The sequence below is a fragment of the Agelaius phoeniceus genome, chromosome 11, assembly GCF_051311805.1.
Source record: "Agelaius phoeniceus isolate bAgePho1 chromosome 11, bAgePho1.hap1, whole genome shotgun sequence".
Lineage (NCBI taxonomy): Eukaryota > Metazoa > Chordata > Aves > Passeriformes > Icteridae > Agelaius > Agelaius phoeniceus.
In genome coordinates, this window is record NC_135275.1 from 19,258,090 (window position 1) to 19,275,000 (window position 16,911).

A 16,911-nucleotide genomic window follows, 5' to 3' on the forward strand; every position below is an offset into this window, starting at 1 on the left:
GAGATCTAAACAAACCTACAGCTTTCCCAACACCACTAGGAAATGCTCTTGGCTTTTAACATGATCCTGCTCCGATACACACCAAGTATGGTGTGTTTTTAATTTTCAGCACTGTAAGAAAAGCCCATAAGCATGATAAGGTCTAAATATGTGTTTACATCTAACAGGCAAGGCTGGATTACACACCAGGCAGTGACATGCACAGGTTGCTTTGGAAGAAGACACAGGAGTGAGAATCCACAGACAGCTCTCAAGTCACCCAAAGATATAGCAGGCAATTTTTTATATGCTATACTGCTAAAAAAAGGATTTACCTCTTTTACCCTATGACAAACCAAAAAGAAAGAACTGATGCAATTTTTTTTCTGCTTCCACCCAAATTTGGAGTCAGCTCTCAGCTGGAGAAAATGGAGCACTACATTAATTTACCCCAGCAGCAGATGAAGACAACAATGACCACCAGGAAAAATTGGGTTAGAGGGTTAAACTCATGCCAATGACTGTTTTGGGGCATGACAGTAATGGTGGGTGGCGTGTCCCCACCACACAGACTGAAGCTGATGGAGGAAGGACAAACTCAAGATTTAGTGGAAGGTGCCTCCAGCAGCCACTGTGGTGGAAAGAGATGCTAAAACCCATATGCCAGAACAGTAAAGAAATACATCTCATTTTCCAGCACTTCTGATGCAACAAATGGGAAGTGAGAACCTGGATAAATAAGCAGTAGGGTCAGAGGAAGCACCAAGCAAAGCTCTGACAGCAGCAAGAAGAATGTGCACCACTGAGGAGCAGATCCATCACTGCCTGATCGCGATTTGTTGGCTTGCCCTTCTGAGCGAAATATCTCCGGGACACAGAAAATAATTCACAACCAAACTGGTCAAGAAGTTATTTATTGTCTCTAGGACTGCAAAATGGTCCTGGAAAGAAAAAACAGTAAAAATTGCAACAATTTTTCTAACCTATAGGGCTAAGAAAAAGATGGATTATTTATTGTATTTGGTTAGAAAAAGATCATAGTTCTTGAGAACCTTTTCCCATGACAAATTTCATGCTCTCTTTTACCTTTTGAAGAACCCCAGCCAGTTACCAGCTCAGCTGCACAGGGGCCATGGCCCCTTCACTGGTTGTGACCACCCTACAGATCCCAGCAGAACTGGCAGCAGCTACCAAAGAAACAAAGGTGGAAAGAGAGTTTGCTAAGGGACCATGTTTGAACCTTCAAAAAATTATTTTAAAAGCAGAAGTGAACATCTTTAAGCATTTTTTTAAAAACCCACCAATTTACAAGCAGTCAACTTCTATATACCTTAAACTAGATGCCTGTACAAAATAAAAGCACTTTGTTAAAATACCTCCGATATAAAACTGGTATTTCAAGGGGAAAAGACTGTTTATTTCATCACTGAAGTCAAATGTGAGTTGACATGGATAATCACAGTTTGGTTTGATCATTAAGTGTCATGTCATGAAAAATCAACCTGTGAGAGGTTTCTGCAAGAATGATTATTATTTGTCTTTTTGAGCACACCTAAATGAACTGAGGTGATCGTACACTGAGGATGGCTGAGATAATTGTCTCTTCCCAGCACAGAGGAGATGAACTTACAGGAGCCTATTACTGAAGTTTGTCATTCAAAATTGTGAAAGAAAAATGCAAAGCAAGGTTGACTTTATGCAACATAATTAGGTTCTGTGGGAACTGAACTGAAACTCCAGGTGAAGCATCACAAACCGTGATTCTGGTCTGAATACAACCAACACAGTGCTGGAGAAGCTGTTATGCATAATGATTTACTATAAGAAATAATAATACTCCACAACTACTTCCATGACAGGCAGGAAACCTGGTTCTGACTTAAGAAATTTAATGGTAGAAGGGTCCATGTCTATCTCATATGTTCTAGAAAGCAGAATGATTCTCTTATCAATTCTGCAAAGAAAAATGCATTTTTAGCGCTCAAAATATGTGGGTTATTACCAGTGTAAGTATTTTTTTCTATATATAGAAAAATTCTATGGTATTTCATGTTATGAGGGATACAGAATGACTCTGAATTATTAAAGGTGACACAAGATGTTTTTCCCCTATGAAGGGACCAAAGGTGGGCTGCAGTATCAACAACAGCTTGTGAAACTTTATCCTGAAGTCAAGGAACACATAATAAAAGAACTGCTCTGACTTAATGTAGGCTTGGTTTAAAAATTTCAGAAGAGTGATCAGTTTCTTCAGATTCCCATTTTAACCTGCACAGAACTTTTTCTAGCTTTGATGCACAGTCAAACACAAAGTCAAAGCCCTACAGCCGGGCCCATCTCTTTGGTGAACATGTTACGTTCAAGGTAATGGAGCAAAATTTCAGTGAAGCAAAATCTAAAGAAGGCACTCTGTCAACAGGAGGACAACAGCTAATCATCTTCCAGATTACCTGGAGAAAAGCAGGAGACAGCCAATTCCTTAAGGACATGGTCAAATTTGAGAAAACATAGCTCAGATGTGAACTTTGCCTGAATTAAAATAATCTTTCTGATGACTCCAGTGTCGGTGTTTTTGAGGTTAAAAAAAAAAAAAAAGAACCTAAAGGAATCCTAATTCTGAAAAAGTTCTTGCTAATGCATTAAAAATGCGTCCATAAAGTCCATAACAGCGCCAAGACCAGATGCTGCTGATACACATCTCAGCTCCACTGGCCTATTAAGATGAGCAAGGTTAAGCATGGAGATTAGTAGGCAGGAGGTGGGCGCTGAAGTGTGCCACTGCTGCAATTCTGCTACCAGTATAGTTTCTGAAGACTAAGCAGCATTGTTTAATGTCAGCATGAGGGAGGATTTACTGACTGAAGCACCTGTCAGAATAAGGACCCACTCCAAGTCTGAAAGACTAAGGGACTGATATTCAGATGTCTCTAGATGCTTCACCATACAAGGAGGCATCTGGTGAGGCATTTTTAAGATTCTTCAATAAGTACCAATCTATATCTTTAAGCATATCATCACCTTTAAAAAAACATCCCTGGGGTCTTCTGGCCTTAAAAATCCCTGTTTAAATAACCTTCCAGACTTAACATGGACTGCAGATTCACAGCACAGCCTGTGTGTTTCAAAGTTTCTTCAAGGTCCATGATTATATTTCAGCTGTTAGTACTTGGGTGTTTACAAATACATATGCACATAAAGATCATTAGGCATTTCTATCCCCTGGGACCAGTGCTACAGCAAAAATATTGTCATAATACAACCCTCCTTTGCCACATTTGTGAAAGATTTTAAGCTAACAAAAAGTTCAGTCTTTATTTTAGGGCAGTTAATTAAGGTTGACCAAGTCAGGCAGAAGTAAATTAACTTGGCTGATCAATTATTTATATGAAGCAGAATAAATGCCCTTAAAGAACTTGGCCCAGCCATGAAAGGACATGTAAATTAAACACAACACAGATTTATAAAATGTATTTCTACTTTTATAGGCAGAAGAGTCAATGCTAAAATCAGTTTTAAGTGAGTGATCAAATCACACGATCTAGCCCAAAATTCTCCAGCAGGCATTTTATCCATACGTGCATGATTTATAAATAAAAGTTCTACCTAGCAGTCAAAAGCAGCTCCCCAAAACCGGCTCAGGAATAATTTTAGAGCATTTATCCGTGTAATTATTAAAAACAAAACAAAACAAAAAACCCCAAACACGGTTTGGAAGAATTCCACAACAACACAACGCCGCAAAGACAGCATTTTACCTCTTGAAAATGAAACGTGCTCCGGAGTGCGACCAGCAAGGGAACACAAGAGAGCAGGAGCAAAGCTGCTGCCTCCCCACAGCACAGGGACAAACACCCTGCAGCACCAGCCTGGCACTGCCAGGATGCGAAACAAGGACCCAACAGCTTTCCCAGGAGACCCCTGCCCCACTCACAGGCGGTCTCTTTTAGTCCTGGTATCTTTGGAGCAAGTGCCCTGCCAGGGAACGCACCTCAGGCTCCACATCCCACCACCAGGAGTGAGTTTTTCCAGGAACATGTTTTGATGTCCCCCAGCTGATGCCAGAACACCAATCTCCTCCAGCTGACGCCCCGTGCCTAGGCTGGCGAGGCAGCCAGCAGCACCATCCCGCCATCCATGAGTTCAGTAAAAGAAAAAGGATTTACTAGTGGAATTAAAAGCCTTGTGTAAGGTAAAGCTTGATGTGCCGTGGGGGAAGGCGTACAGATGTTCAGCTGCTCATTTACTAAATTACACCATGTCACAATTAACAGTGAATCAGCCAGCTTCACATGAGCAGCTCAAGGGCTGCCACCATGCGAAGTGCAGAAATAACGCCGGGGAGGGAAGTCCAAACTAGCCAGGTGGACCAGATGACTTCTCTTTGCCTGTGTTTGTGGTTAGCACGACTATTAGAGAGAGCTATCCCAACATATGGCATGATTTAACTAAATCAGATCATGCTGAACTCACCAGCCTTTCTCAACTTACAAACCCCTCCACTCTCGTCATTGCAGATGGGTGAACACCCGTCATGCTTTTAGAGTTTTCAGTAGCCGTCATTTATCCTGCTGACAGGGTGTATTTTAGGTATAATTATGTACTAACTAACTATAGATCAACTGTCAGTACATTAGGGTACTTTTTGGATAAAACTTCATGCTTACCCCTTCGAAGGCCACTCGCCTACACACTACTGGTGGTTGCTGAATTGTGCAGGAGTAGGAGAAAGGAGAAGGGGATTCAAAGTGCAATTAAGGATCATCTTTAGGAATCAACCAAAATAGTAGCAAACAGAGCAAATCAGGCTTCGCTGTCCTAAAAAGTGATGCTGAGTCACGTCTGACAGCGGGGTTTGGAGGAGGAGAGGCAAACCTGGAGCAAGGCAAGGGAAGGAACGCGCACGGGATGTGTGGAAAGAGGAAACAAAGAGACAGCGACGAGGTGAAATCCTTTGATATTTCCTCAGCTTAAAGAGGTAATTCAATGCATTAAAATGGATCCTTGAAATTTCAAAGGATGAAACTCGCACAACAAAGATTGTCGAGAGTGCTATTTTCTAGGATTAGAACAAAAACGTATTGGGATTTGCTATATGATCTTACATCGCCGAGCAAGACTGTACACTTGCTGTTATGCAAGCACCATCTTCCAATAGAGAATTTTCATAATTATAACAGAAAGGCGTAAATTTTCTAATGCATGGCAGTTCAAAAAGTAATCAAGAGAATGAGCCTGAGGGCTATTTTAATGTATGCAAAGCTAGTGACCCACAGTAAATGGGAGGTAGGCTTCAATGAATGCAAAGTAATGCACACATACTAAAGACCTGGTCTGATGAGGGACGGCTAAAATTAACACCCAATTAATTTCCGAATTGACAAACAAATGAAAGCCATAAATCTACTTTCTCATTAATTTTCTTGTGGTATAATTTAAAGCAGTAATATGAGGGCAAAAACTGAGCATTATCCATCATAAATATCAAAAAAGATAGCACTGTAACACCATAAATTATGCATATTACCTGTTGTTAAAAATGATTAATGTATTATCAACTTTATCGTGCACTGTATATGTCTAGACATATCTAAAATCTGAAATTTCATTTAGTGCTTAGGAAATAAAGGGTCCAGAAGAAATGGGATTACCCTCAGCACATCCTTGGCTCTGCCTCCTGATGCTCTCACCTCGGCTGGACTCATCCCAAGCCTTGGGCCAGTGGAACTTGAGCACATGGCAGAGGTGATGTGCTGGCCTCCCCGGGAAGGGAAACAACTCACACTGCTCCTGGAGCATCCCTGTGGGCCATGGCCCTGGCACCTGGCTTACACAGGGCTGCTCCCCCCTGCCCTGCTGACGCTACTTGGTGATGCAGAGCCATAGAAAGGAGACAGGAGTAAAAGCAAGGAGCAGGAAAACGTGAAGCTGTATCAAAATTCAGTGAATGAAAAGCCCGTGCTTTCAAAAAGTGGTGAAGTACAACACCTTGGCCAACAGGAGAAGAACACAGGTTGCCCAACCTCCTCCCTGTGGGTCACGATGGTCACCAGCCTGGCTTTTTGCCACCTATTATGTGTTTATGTCCTCTTGCTGCCCTCAAATCTCCTGAATGGCAGCTCCTGTCTAGAAGCAGACTGCCACAATTTTAAACTTATTTAACTATATGCAATGGCACGACCTCATTCACTGTTGGGTGCGTGGCTCACACTGCCTGGGTCCCTTCTTTCCAGCAACAGTGCATTATCATCAGGGCCACAGCAACCTGAAATCATCTGTAGGCACCTCAGTGAAAGGCTGACTGATGCTCTGCAGGAGCTGAAATTTAAGACTGCTGTGGTGAGGAGAAGGGAAGGGGAATCAGAAGCCTAATCCCTCTTGTGCCACACTGACTTTTTGTGAAATCATGGTCAAATAACTTAAGTTGTCAGAGAACCAGTCAGTGCAGTTACCCCTCAGGAAGTCTCTTCTGCCGAGGGTGTTGCTGACCACAATCAGTAAGAACAGAGATCAAGCAAATCCAAGAAGAATTAATTGAAACAGACATTAAAAAGTTTGCCATTTGCTCTATTCAAAAGAGCTGGAGCTGGTCCCCATGAAAAACCAGGGCACTAAAACATAGCAAGCTGTGAAGACAACAGGTCTCACTCCCTTCCATGAGGTAACACCCAAAGCATTAAACAGACAATGAACCATCCAACTTCCTCAAATTAGATTTTTGCATTCGCCATTTTACACATGCACACAGAAGTTACTCCCAGTCTCACCTTGGATAAATACACCCCTTTTGCAAAGCCAGCTCTATCTCAATCTATGCCTCTCAGCTTGACAGCTATTAAATCCATATTCAGCATGAAGCTCATGCCATAGATGCATAAAAGCTCTAGAGCTGGGCCACTTCCAAGTGACTGGCAAATATGATGTAATCATTTACATACCATCATCGGCAGAGTGAGGTTCCTTCCTCTCTCTTGGGGAGAGCTGTCTTTCAGCTGTGAGCTTGACAGAAATCATCCTTACCCATCACCGGGATCAGTTTATTTGGAAGAAAAGGAATGGCGAGTGGCCAAAAAAAACCCCAAGGCAAACCAGAAGCCATAGTTCACTGTACCAGGCGAATCCATGACTGCTACCACATGGAGACGAGCACCGTGGCACCAGAGGAGTGGCTCCTCCAGGAGGAAGGTCCCCAGCGAGGTGCCCTGGGTGCTGGCCCCGTGGTCGGTGTCCCTGGGGAGGTACCCACCTGCTCATGCCAGCCCAGGCATCACAGCACTGCGGGGCTCCCTGCTGCTCCGTGCACAACAGGAACAGAAACTGCAGAGCTGTTCTCACAGCCAGGACTCATTTGTTTGCATGCACACTGCTCTGAGCTTGCATCACAAACTCTTGCAGTCTGCCTCACAGAAAAACAGGTGACTGTTCAACCAAATAAAAGACCAAAGTTGCATTTAGTAAATACAGTCAGTTTGTGCCAGACAGCAGCAGCACTGCTCCAACAAGATAACATGAAACCTCGTACCAAGTGCTGGCCGTAGATGAATTAGACTCCCACCCTCCATGCACATCTCCATTAAAGCATATCTAAACTCTCTAGCAGCCTCCAGAAGTCAAAAACCACCTCAAAGCCAGGTGCAACTCTAACAATTCTGCACAATGCCGTTTTCACTTCGTTCAAGGTAGCAAAGGTTTGATTCATGGCAGTAACACGAGTTAATTAATGACCAGCTTGTCCACTTACACACTTCAGGTACCTCCAGCTCCCCTCCAGCCCTGACACTGCTCCAGCAGCTCAAACGAGCAGTATTTTGGATCACTGATGCAAACTAGGGAATACAGGGAATATATTTTTATGTATATTTTTTTGCTTTCTTTTCCAAGGCATGAAGAGGACAATTATTTCATTTTATGCTTTCTATGAATATGTATCCAAGATATCATAATAAATGAATTCATATATAAAGAAACAGAAAACCCCTTCACATTTTAACAAATGAATTCAGATATACAGGAATAGGCAACACATTCACACAAAAAGAGTTAACATTTCTTTCTCAAGGTCACTCAAAGAGGGTTTACTCCCTTTGTGTAAAAAGCCCTAGCCATTTACTGTTAGTGCTAACAGGTCCTGCCTGGCATTTGAAATCCAAGCCCCACTCAGAAACAATAACAAACAGTAATTTTGAAAAACAAAGATGGTGTGAGCAAGTTTTTCTTGCTCATTTTCAAAACAACCCAAAAGCAACAACTACCAGGATGGCTCTCTCTAATTAGGACTCCCAGAAACCAAAGAACAAACAGGCAGCACAGAGAAATTAGCAGATGTAAACGCAGTTTTCCAGTTATAAAAGGAAGAAAAGCAGCTCCGTCATCTCACTCGCAGGAGGAGGAGCAACAAAGCGTGTTTTTAAATTTGGTATTTTCTCTCCATTCAAACGGCTCTGCTTCTAAAACAGATTTTCCTCAGATCTCCTCAGAAGTAAAGCTGAAAGCTTTGCCTTTTCCAACCCCATTGAGGGCACATGCATCAATTAAAATCCGACACGAGAGAAGAGAGAAACCGAAAATGCTGACATAGAACACAAGGCCGTAGTTTTGGGGTGATTACCTGGTTCATAGCCCTATACCTTTATCCTAGACCTTCTACCTCCTTGTTTGCTCCATGCAGGATTTTCTAGCCATCAGCCGTCTACTGCTGTGCTAGTCGTCTTGCAGGAGTGCTCTCTCCCTTCTGAAAAAAGCAAACAACTGGATAGATATCATTACACTAAGGAAATCTCTTGGAAAAACCAAACAACTTGCTAATCTTTCTAGCCCCTTCACCCAAGTTAAAGATAAGCAAAGCAAACCAAAGTGAGTTTCAGCCACATTCCAGGGACAAGCTCCCCTTTTTCTCCTTTATCAAAATCCCAGCATTTAAAGGTTTTTTTCCAGACCTTGCAGGATAAACTGCTGCTCACACCCGCAAACAAAGCAATATTTGTTTAATAACTGATTGCTGCCATGGGTACAGTAAACAAGGGGCCCAGCATTTGTGTTTATGAACAAACACATCATCTTGCAAGAGCAATTTAACATTAACCAGGTGGAATAATCAACAGATTTCATAGGTGACACTCGGGGCAGGACTAATGTAAACAGAGTAGGGAGGAGAAAGGGGCCACTCTTAGGGAATCAAGGTTGAGGCAAATGCATTACAGAGTAAACAGCTGGGAAGAACTCAAGACAAACAAATAGTCATTCTTCTGACATTTCGAGAAGCAGAAAGGTTGTACGTTACATGCATCAGCTGCTGACCACCATGAAATCAAACCAGTTGGGGACCGGGCCTTCTTGTTTACACAGTGCCATGTTTGCTTATAAACAACAATTTGCTGTTACCAACCTCGCATTACTCATTGCATAAACGAGCAGATCAAGTGAAATCCTGTTAACTCTTCTGTGGATTGAGGGTTTTTTTTTCCTCCCCTTCAACAACAACAAACAAAAAAGCCTTTGCAGTCTTGCTGTGCAACCTCAAGACAACAGGCAGCAGGGGAAAATACAGAGCTGTGCATCTGTTCTGATAAAGGAGAAAGAAAGGAGTTGAAAACACTTGAAAGTGTTTCACAAAACAAGATTTACCGGCCAAACCACTAATGTGAAAGATCCATTTGCATTAGAAAAAAAAAAACACAAAAACAATTGAAAACCCAGAAAAACAACTGCAAAAGGTGGAGTACAAAATTTTCATTTCACTCCTAGAACAAACAAGCAAAACAACAGCTTTTGACACAGCCCAACCAGCCCAGCATGACCGTGGACACGAGTCATTCACACACACACCCATGGCCATGCCAGGGCCCTGCAACAGCAATGAAGCCATGGTTCAGCCCTCTTCTCCCTCCTTTTTCTTTCCTACCCTCAGCCCCGTTGCCTCTGCCTCCCATCACCATTCTTTGATCCTTGTAGATCTCCCCAGCTCCTCTTTTTTAACCCAGAAGCCCCTTGGATGTCTTTCAGCAACCAAAACCTCAACTGCCCCCAACTGCTCCTGACCCAACATCCCTCTCTTGGCCCTGAGGCTTTGTGACTTTAGTCCTCAAGGTGCTCAGGACACCCAAATCCCCTAGGTCTGCCACCTTCCAGAAAGCCTTTTCTTCCCCATCTCTCATCCCTGTAACACTCCTGAAATTTCCTATGGCAGCGTTCCTCCAGGGAGGTTTCTCTAAGTTGTCTATCCTGAACACGGATTTCGGGAAGGATCTGAAGTACAGGGAGAGAAGATGGATGGTCCTAATGGTAGAGGTTAATCCAGGGCTCCGGGTTACATTCCTGCCCTGACACAATCCCTGCATGGGACCTCCATGGGTCTCTTCATCCCTCTCCTATGTAAAAGAAGCCCTTTAGGATGTTGCACCACTCAGGTGGGGTTAGTGGATATAACTGTGGGCTATACCACGGGTCCCTTTTCCTCCCAGCTGCACCATCGTCCCTCCCTGGTTCACCCCTACCTTCTGATGAGCACCAGCATCACCGCCAAGCACTGAGGAAAATCATCCCAGTCTCAAATCTATGAAGCATCCAAGGTCACAGCTGGCCCTGGCACTAATCTCCCCTCCCTTGCCATTTCATGTGCAAACAGCATGATGGCCAGAAGCCTCCCCCCTCATCATTTTTTTACAAGTTTTAGAATATTTGTTACTTTTTTTCACAGCACAATCCTGGACATCCACAGCTGGCCAAGAACCTTCGTTTTCTTTCTCAGAAAATGTTTAGCCTTTTGTTGTAGCAAAAAAAAAAAAAAAAAAAAGAAAAAAAAAGGTTCAAAACCATGAAATCAGTACAACCTACTAATAAGACAGGTATTTAAATAAAACCCAAATGCAGTATTGTTCAGGCAACTGCCTATTTTTTAATACATCAGGTTGACAGCATAATAGCAGGCAGGATGAAAGGTGCGACTCGAGGACGGGGTTGGCGTCCGCACACCAGGAAAACAGAAGTGCTGCCCCATTTCCTGTGCTGCAGCAGAGTATTTCTGATGTCTGGGGCTGCCGGGGACTTAACTCTGAATTAATGATTACACACAATACCCTCCTTTCTCCCCTCCCTGCAGGACAGCGAGGGCCAGCCTCACCGAATGACTGTGGGCAGGCAGGCACGGGTCACGGGGGATTTAGATATTTCACAGCAGCTTCAAAAATTTAGACACTGCAACCTGAAGGCTTCTGAAAACATCAAGCTTCACATAAAAGTCCTGATATTTCCCTACTTGAGACAACTGCTCTCACCTCAGCCGCGCTGCCTGTTCCACGCTCCTTTTCCAGCACGTAAAATCACAGTTTATTCAGTACAAAGTAACTACACTATGATAAAAACTATAAGCATATCATTCAAATGCTTTATTGGTCAAATAGATGGATGCTTTTATTAGTCCAACCTTTTTTGTAATGGAGTGCCACTGATGACCCAGTGTTAGCCTCATTCCCTGCTATTAATCACACTTCTAAGAGCTCATTTTGCTTTAAAATCTTAAGAAATTGCTATAATTTAAAGACATGGTGTCTACATAATGGGAAATGCTTCACAGATTGTATCATTCCATATAACACAGAATTTTTATGGCAATGCTGACCACGATACCAAGGTATTACAAAACTTGAATATAATATTTTTTATATAGAAAATCTAAATGTAAACTTCCTTTTGCATTTGTGGTTTGCCACATCCATAATGTTTTAATCACAGCCTTTTGGGAGTTGCAGTTTTCAACTGCATGTGGCTTACATAGATTAACACTACAAAAACACTCCCTGAACAAATATAAACAGAACAAAACAAAATTAAATGAAAATTAAATAAAATACAAGGATGGACCATGAGAGAAAGACTGCTCAAGCTGGACTTTTACAATTTTCACACAAGGCATTTTATTCTTTTGTCAACTATATTATCTCCTTCCTTTTTTGCACAGGGAAAACATACGATGTTTACTGTGAAAAACTTTTACGACAAAGTGGAAGCATCTTACGAATTTACCTACACAGAGAATTAAATTAATATAATCATGGTCCTAACCCATATTATTAAAATGTACTTTGCAAAATGTTTTGACAATGTTGACTGCTGCAGGAGGGAAAACACATTTAAGACAATTTCAGCCAAATGCAGAAGCAGAAGCCTTTCATTTTTCAAGTGCAAAGTAAAAAGCATCTTTAAACATCTTTAAACACATGAAAGAAAATGCATTGCAATTATGTTATATGGCACACACAAAAGCATGTTCTTTTCCTCAGTTCTCTAACAAGATATTAGTACCTCCTGGCCTTAGGAATAGTATGTGTAAATCACATCATATTCATAGTGTCTGAATTAATTATAATAGGAGCTGGAGAGAAATGTTAACTTTCCAGGTTGTTGCTAAGGATTAGCCCTTGTTTACAATTCTGTATTTATAGAACAAGAAAAATTTGTCAAATGAAGGGCAAAGAGGAAAGCAAGAACACAAATTTAGCTTTGATTTCAAAACAAATCAGATCTTGCAACCATTCCCTGAGAAGAAAACCACAGTTTTTAATGTGAAGATGCAAATGAGTCTCAGAATATAAAAATGTTTTATAATTCTGTGCATTCAACACTACTAGATGTTATTTAAAGAATTTATGTTAGCATTTCTCATCCTTGCACAGCAAGTCCAAGATGCTGCAAACAGCATCTTTTTAAAATGGATTGTGTTGCTGTGGGGCACGGGGCAGCTCAGGAGGCTGATGCTCAGGAGGGGAGCAGGACATTTGGCCCCCTGGCACCAGACTGGGATTCATGGACTACTCCAAAGGGGTTAACAGGGCAGTGGGCAGGAGGAACAAGCCCCTTGCCTTGAACAAGCAGAACACTGGGAAAGTCGTGACTCTCAAAACCACTGCAAAGGACACAATGGTCTTCCCAAACGCAGAGAATCTGTGAGGTGGACAAACACCTCAAGAGGAAAGGCACTCAGGAACCCAAGAAAGGTCCTTCTCATGCTAAACATGGTATTTCTGGGGAGCCCTGTGAGGCTGGATGGCTGAAGGCTCAAAGGCTCTGGGATGGGGTCCCAGTGAGCAGAGAGCCAAAGCTCTGCAGGGACTTGCAGGTCTCAGGCACCTTGGCAGAACTGGCCAGGGAAGTTTGTACTGCTCCCTATTCTGAGGATAAAGAAAGCACTTCGGCCTCCAGCACTTTCATTTCTCTGCACAAACAAAGGCACACCCACTACAATTAAATTGCAAAACCCTTTTCATTAGGACTCCTTGTTTTCACACACTTCAAGCCTTCCAAGACCTGCAGTCCCTCTCATGCTCCCATCAGTGTGTGCCTTATGTGTGGAAAACTAAGCAAGGGCTCTTTAGCAGTTTCAGTCTATGGAGAAACAACTGGAAAAATGCTTTTTCCCCTTTAAAAAAAGCCCTGTAACCACCAACTTCTGAGCAGGGTGACTTGCAAAAACACTGGGCATCCACAACAGAGAGCATCTAACCCCCCACAAGAATCAGGCCCATAACACAATATAAAAAAATGCACTTAGCTAAGCTTTTGTGGAGACACAGATGGACTCTCTGCCTTGCCCTGTCCAAGGGCTGTGGTTCTCAGATTACAGCAAGGACAGCACAATGCATCAGGGAAACCAAATGTGTCTGTGCACACTGGTGTGTAAGCTAACACACAAACACACACATTATCCAAGCACCCAGCATGCCAGTTCACATCAGCAAGAACAGAGTAAGCAGGACAGAAGAGGTGCCTTCATCCCCAGTTTTTCCTTGATGTTTTCTTTCCCAGGAATAGCTCCAGTCTCAGTCCAGAGCAAGGATTCCACCCATCACATTTCTGTGCAGGAGATGTGTACATGCAGCACATGTTCCTCAACAGCCACACACATGGATCCCAAGCACCCAAAAATACAGTTGGTCCTTCTCCACACTGGCCCAATAGAGAAGCATGATTTTTTTTTCACCTCAAAATTTCATCCTGTGCCTGAGAAAACTCCCTAAAAAAGCTCTGTAGAAACCAATTTGTTTCTAACTCCCCCAAAAAAGCACATATGCCTACTTTTGAGTCAGGATGCAGGAAACCAAGTTCTTCATCCCCCTTCCACATTCACCCGTGGCTAAGGAGCAATGCCCACCTCCAATCCACCATCAGTCATGGCTGGGAGAAGGAGAGGCAACAGCAGAGAGGATTTGCAGGACACCACATGAGCCTCTCCAGCTTGCCTTGGCCAGTAACAGTGAACAATCCTGAGCACTCCTGTGCCTGCCCATACCTTTTTCATGCACGATGCCAATGCAACAGAAATCCTCCCAACAGACAGCACTGTGGCCCCATGACCTGTCCAGAACCAGCTGTTCAGCCCTGGGCTGGGAGGGTACTTCACAAGCTCTGCCAAGCTCAGCAGAGTTTGCTCCATGCTCCAGGAAATGGCCTTTCTGGTGCTGAACCCCTGGGCAGCATGTGAGGCTGTCTGCGACCAGAAATGAGTGTTTAATGTTCAAATTCTGCACTGAAGACACTGCCTGAACATCTCCAGCCGCATGCAGGTGCATGGTCCCACAGATGTGCTGGCTCCTGAACACTGTAGAGCTAAGGCATGTGGCTTCCTGCTCCAAGGGCTTGTGAAAGAGAAGGATACACTCTATTTACAGCTTATTCCAGACAAAACTATTCAATGTCAGGATGTACCATAAGAGGGTAATTTGCACCCTAAACTGGATTGTACGATACCGCAGTCACAGACCGTATGATCTCTTCCTTTGGATTAAAACTGTTTGCACAAGTCAAAGCAGAACAAGGAGAGTAACAAAACATACAGTGTATTTTGTTCCCCACTGCAGCCACATATTTCAACTGCCTCAGCCGAATTCTTAGAGTAAACACAGCTTTAAAAGAAAATAACTTGAATAAAGAGCTTCTGGAAAGTTCTGACTGATTATGCATGCAAGAATTCTGCTACTGCTTCCTCCCATCATCTGAAAAATAAACCAAACACCCAACTTCCACAACTATCTACAAAAGTGCTATTTTTCTGAAACATGTTACAATACTATCTGAGGTCTGCAAGTTATAATGAATGCATCTTGTTTTGCAAAATACACAGAGGAGCTCAATTAAATGAACAACTGTAAAGGAAACAGAGCTGATAAAGGAATTAATGCTCTGTGTGCCAGATCATAGCATAACATCTAGCATAACAAAGCCGTGTCAAACATGCAACCACTGAAGACTTTAAAAAATAAAATAACAAAGTTAAACCCCAAAATATTTCAGCACACAAAATCAGGATGTGCAAAAGCTATTTTCAATAATTGGGAGGGGAGCATGGGCAGCAACAAACGGATCTCTTGCAGCCATTACTTCAAGACTTACTAAATACATAAAAAGACGGATTGTTTTGTAAACGACCACCTGCTCCGCTGGCGATCTGCTCCTTTCTCATTGCCCAACCTGTGCTTTTCCAAAGACCACGCTAACCCAATTTCCCATCCGCCAAGGCATGGCTGAAATTACTTCTCAAGTCAGAGTCTGCAGCTCGGTCTCCTTTTTCTCCTTCCCTTCCTGCTTGCCTGTGCCGCTCGGGCTGCCCACACGCTGGAAGGGAGCCGCCAGCCCCGGTGCCTGCTCCGGCTGTCGGCACACACGACACCGGTGGGAGCACAGATTAGAGCTCAGCCGGAAGGGAGACAGTCAGGGTTCTGCAAAACCTCGCACGTCGGCTTTTCTCCTTTCGCAGTTGGCGTGTGAACTTGTAACTCGGAAATTGCAAGTTCCCACCAATTTTTTTGGCAACCCGAACGTAATTTTTAGGAAAACATAGTATGCGGCTTCTGGCACGCGGAACTGCGCGCGAAGACTTTTCAGACAAAATATGCAAAGGTGATGGTCTCACAAGACTTGAAGGGGTTGCTGGATGGAACACGGTTTGGAAGACAAGAGTACAAAATTCCGACTCCCACAAGCAGTAATAGGAATCTGTGTTCAAGCAGCTCCACAGACACTTACTCACAAAACAGGCATAATATCTGCATATGGAACAGCCTCAGCAATGTGATGTACCCATGGTTCTGCACCATACAGCAAACTGGGCACCTAGAGACACCTAAAACAGTCCTCTCCTACACTTTTGACTTAAAAGGCAAGATTACAGGCACTTTCTGGCAGCCTTGAACATCAGGATACTCGGGGGAGAGGAGGGAGTAAAATACTTTAAATTACAGAGATGCTAATCTCCCACTATTGATGCGTCCAGCTATTCGTCAAGTTGCTTCAGCAAAACATCTGGCTTGAGCCACAGGCCTTGTGAGCAGCATGAGGAGTCCTTGTTGGGGCTGCAGCCTCTTCATGTCAACACAACAAACACCACTACTTCCCCTGCTCCCCTGGTCATGGACTGCATGAGGGCTGCATGCACCTATTTGTAAGACCCGGCCACCAGCAAAGGCTACTGCTATCCCTTCCTCCTCTTAACAGACATGGATTTAGCAGAGGATTTATTTCTTCCCTTCTTACTGTAAGACCTTTGGTAGAGGTAGGAAGCTAGAGGAGCTTCTTCAGTGACTCCCAGGACTGCTGACCTACACAGAGTTTACAACAACGAAGATACTGTGGGTGGTAGCTGCAATTGCCACCATGGAGGGAGGGATACAAAGGAAACAGTATGGACAGTGTCAGAGTCCCATGCACCACAGCCAACAGCTTCAACAACACTAAATATACACAAATTATTAATTACCAACATTATGGCCCATAGATGGTCATGGCTCACCAAAGGCGTTCAGATGAAGAACTGTAGTGACTTCAATTAAAGGGTAAGACGCTCCATGATTAATACAGTCCCAACCTAATTCTGTTGAACTGAATGTGAGAGAACACAGACTGTTCTATTTGAAAAGGCATATAATGTATGTGTGCGTGGACATT

The 16,911-nt window shown here is 43.2% G+C and overlaps 1 protein-coding gene across 12 annotated transcripts in view; it reads right to left on the bottom strand.

Moving 5' to 3' along the window:
* Positions 1-16,911, bottom strand: part of FOXP1 (forkhead box P1) — a 376,781-nt gene that overhangs the window by 164,574 nt on the left and 195,296 nt on the right. Inside the window, exon 1 of one of the 12 annotated variants that reach the window (XM_077184571.1) lies at positions 8,585-8,601. The exons of the other annotated variants lie outside the window; for them this stretch is intronic. The gene's annotated coding sequence lies outside the window, so the exon portion shown is untranslated. Of the gene's footprint in view, positions 1-8,584; positions 8,602-16,911 lie in introns of those variants that run through there. 12 annotated transcript variants of the gene reach the window in all.